At 39.4% G+C, this 3,982-nt stretch overlaps 1 protein-coding gene across 3 annotated transcripts in view; it reads right to left on the minus strand.

Moving 5' to 3' along the window:
• Nucleotides 1–3,387: 3,387 nt before the first annotated feature.
• ranbp10 (RAN binding protein 10) overlaps nt 3,388–3,982 on the minus strand; it is a 27,506-nt gene continuing 26,911 nt past the window's right edge. For 2 of the 3 annotated variants that reach the window (XR_011179437.1, XM_069172704.1), the window contains one exon: nt 3,388–3,733. The gene's annotated coding sequence lies outside the window, so the exon portion shown is untranslated. The other variant, XM_069172703.1, reaches the window with a different exon arrangement.

Here is a 3,982-nt window from a genome sequence, read left to right on the forward strand (position 1 = left end):
TCGTGGTCTCGTCAGTTATCTTCAAAACATATCAACGATTACAGTTCAGTTGCGCAGGAACCGAATTTCTCGGTTTTACGGAGCTTTAGCGGCGGCTTCAGTTTCATCTTGACCCCGTAAATACTTCTAGCCCGTCCACCGTCTCGTTTCTTGTCCCGGTAAATACTGAAAACATTCTCTAGTTGTGCACGTGCAACCTCATTTTCTTTTCCTGATTCTGAAACTGCGCTTATATGTGCAAATCTAGACGTTTGTAAGAGCGTATTTCCCGTTAAAGCTGCACGACCCAAACATTTCCTCGTCGAACGGTGTCGTCGGAAAAAAAAAAAAAGGCAATTGTGCCTTTTCTTGTTATTTGCCGTCACCTCTTGTAACATATGATTTTTTTTTTTTTTTTTTCCCTGCTGTATACATTTTTCAACTTGTACCTGAAAATAATAAATAAAAAAAGGTGAGAGCCTTGTAGCCTTGTGTCGTGTGTGTGTGTGTGTGTGTGTGTGTGTGTGTGTTGTGTGTGTGTGTGTGTGTGAGTGTGTGTGTGTGTGTGTGAGTGTGTGTGTGTGTGTGTGTGTGTGTGTGTGAGAGTGTGTGTGTGTGTGTGTGTGCGCGCTCATTAAACGTCCTGCGTGCTGCATATTCCGCCTCATTGTACATCATCTCAGCCGGACTCCCGACGGCGGCAATCAATTCAATCAGCGGCGCTTATGAAGCCATTACAATCTGGATGAGAGCAGGCTGGGGCTCCATCCTACCCCCCCCGCCCACAACCCCCACCCACCCACTCTCCAGAGTAATTACTATTTAGTCGAAAGCCAAAAAGGAAAAAAGCTGGACTGACTAATAAAACGCGTCGCCCTAATGACTCGCATGTGACTATGAATATGCATCGCAGCGATTGGGGCAATAAGGAGTGGGCGTTTTTTTTTTTGTGTTTTATGTTTACAACCCCACCTCCCCCCCTCCTCCTCCTCCTTCTCCTCCACCACCCACCCACCTCTGAGAACGCTATGGCCCGTTGCCATGGTGACCAACGTGTACCATAGCAACCCCCCCCCCCTCCCTTATGTATTTTGCTTCAGGCCCAATTGTGAAGGCCAGAGGGTCTTGAGGATGGAGGGCGGTCGAACATGCGATGTTGGAAATGTTCAGCTCTCAACTCGCGCATAATTAAAGGCTCAGGTGGGAAGACGGGGGAGGTGGAGGGGGGGGGGGGCGCATTTTTTTCAAGAGTGCGTTTGAACCGTTGACCTCCAGGACGGCCAGCGTGTCACTCAACTTGGGAGTCCGAGAAGGCCTCCGAGAGCCACGTGTGTTTACCGCTTGGTTTGTTTTGTTGTTATTGTTTTTTTTTTTGTTTTTTTTAAACCCCCCTCAGCATCCACTTAAAAAAACGGTTTATCCGCCCCCCCACGAGGCAGACGAAACCCGCATCCAGCAAACCGCTCGTGTACGATCGGTGGAGTCGAACGGGTTAAGCTTACTCTTTGTTTACGTGTTTCTCTGTTCGGCTACAAGGACGCGTAAAACCCTTTTACACTGGAGCACCCACTTCCCTCAGCAGCCTTGACCCCGGCATCCACAGGGGGGAAAACACACACACATTACCATACCGAGTTGTTGCAGATTTCAAAGCCTCGACAGACTTTAAATTTGTGGGGTTTTTTATGTGTAAAAAAAAATATATAAATATCCAAAATGTGTCTTAATCCAGGTAGAAAAAAAACGGTGCAAAAAGAAATCTGAGTTTGGCGTTAAACTTCTATATTATGTCCGTTTTGTTGGCGCTCTGATTTTGCGTTACGATAAATGAAGTCGAGGATTTGAGCCAGTTTTATTTAAACCCGTGTTGCACATTTAAACACATCATACGTCGACCAAAGTGCTGCACAACAGAATTCAAAGACACCAGATATAGAATTAAATCAAATTAGGGCCATTAGAAAATACATGAAGCAATAAAAAAAATCAACAAAAAGACATTATAAATAACCATTAAAGAGATTTTCTTTTAAATATTAAGTTAAAGCAACATCTGAACGTGTAAATAAACTGTCACAATTCTTTAAAAGGTGAAATACAACTAAAACAGCTAATAAGATTTTTGTTTTTGTGCTCAAAAAGTCTTCATTTATGCACCTTCATCATCACGGTGAGTTCGACAGCTTGAAAACAATTAAATTCAGGAAAAGATATTCCATAAGAGGATGAGATCTAATATCTAACCTCCAACTGCGTGTATATGTCTTTATTTAAAACTTGAGTATAAACGTGTTGATCTGAGTGTATCTGATGTGTTCTTCAGCCTCTTTCTGCCCTCTGCTGGTCAAACGCTGTAAAACATCCCAGAAATATAATCTGTATACGTGTCACAAACTTGTTATTCAGACCTGTTCCAGCACATAAACTGAACTTTGTTCTGACATCTTCAGATCACAGAGACCAGACAAAATAATCTCACAGCTACTTTTAATTATCGATTCGCAGCAATTTTATTCACTTCGACTTCATTTTTCTTCTGTTAGAATAGTTTTAGTATTATGGATCTTAAATTAATAAAAAAAAGTCTGAAACCGGCCGGCTGCTCGGCAACATGCGGTCCGTCCAAAGTACAGCAGTGATAATAAGGATAAATAAAGCCAGAATTTACTGTAAACACTTACATTTATTGAATTATTACAGTAGTACAGGTACGTTTTTGAAGTTGAAAGCGATAAAGACCGACGTCAGCTGTTGTTCAGTGGAGAACCAGCGCGTTTATTTTTTATTTAAAATTGATTTTAGGACATTTTTTCCAATAGTCAGTGAAGGTGAACAGCCGATTCATTACAAGATTACTTTAATATTTTTGTTAGATGCAACTTATTTATTATTTGCAGTGGTGGTAAAAGAAGTCAGATCAAATACCCAATACCTCTGAAATTGTTTTCGTTTACACGTAAAAGTACTGTCAGCAAAGTGTACTTAAAAGTATCAAAAGTAAAAGTACTCATAATGCAAAATGTTGAAATTATCTTATATAAATTATTATATACTGTTGAATTATATAATCGCCATGTAAAAAATGCATATAAAACAAATTGATAATATTTTGTGTGTAAAATTTTGACCTATAAAGTAACTTTAGCTGTGAAATAAATGCAGTGAAGTCAAAGTTAAAATTTTTTTTTCCCTCTGATCTGTAACATTGTGTGGAAATACTCGAGTAAACTAATGAAAAAAAAAAAAAAAAAAGTAAAGTAAATTCAGTACTTCAGCAAATGTCAACTGTATTTTCAAAATGATAATCTGAGGTGTTTAAAATGATTTAATTTCAAGAAGCAGAATGTCGTCATGTCTGGATAAATAAATAGAAAAAAAAAACACCAAATAAAAACAGGAGATCAATCATATGCTTATGGGTGTATTTTAATAAAAATAATTCTGTCAAAATTAAACAGAATACAATATTTCTTCTTTTTTTTAACATGTTTCCAGTACATAGTTGTTTTTTTTTAATCAATTATCATTTTTCCTTTTTTTTTTATATTGTTTTAAAGGTTTAAAAGTCATGCTAAGTAGAGGGGTAACTCATTTCACAATTTTTTTTTTTTATTTTTTTTTTTTTACATTTTTCTTTTTTCTGCTAAAACTCAAAAGTCAAAATATGAAATCAAAATCCATGACAAGTCAAAATTTTTGTGCACACCTCGAAAAAAATCCCATCGCCTCGGAGACTGTTCCCGTCTTTCCTTTCCTAAAAAAACAAACAAAAAAAAAAACGCTCACTGATCTCGTCAGTGGTTTGTCTAAGCGGGGGGTGGGGGGGTGGCGGGGGCGGGGAGGGGGAGGGAGGGAGGGAGGGAAGTGGGGGGGGGGGGGGGTTGGAGGAAAAGGTTGCGTGGAAAACGGCGCTAAGACGCGGCGCCCAGGCTCAAAACACAAAAAGGACAGCTGGGCGACTCGTTCCCTACAAGGTGTGTAACAGAAGTTGTTGTTTTCTAGA

This window comes from Embiotoca jacksoni, unplaced genomic scaffold (genome assembly GCF_022577435.1).
Source record: "Embiotoca jacksoni isolate LCO1_2020_lvr unplaced genomic scaffold, fEmbJac1.0.p SCAF_55, whole genome shotgun sequence".
NCBI classification, from domain to species: domain Eukaryota; kingdom Metazoa; phylum Chordata; class Actinopteri; family Embiotocidae; genus Embiotoca; species Embiotoca jacksoni.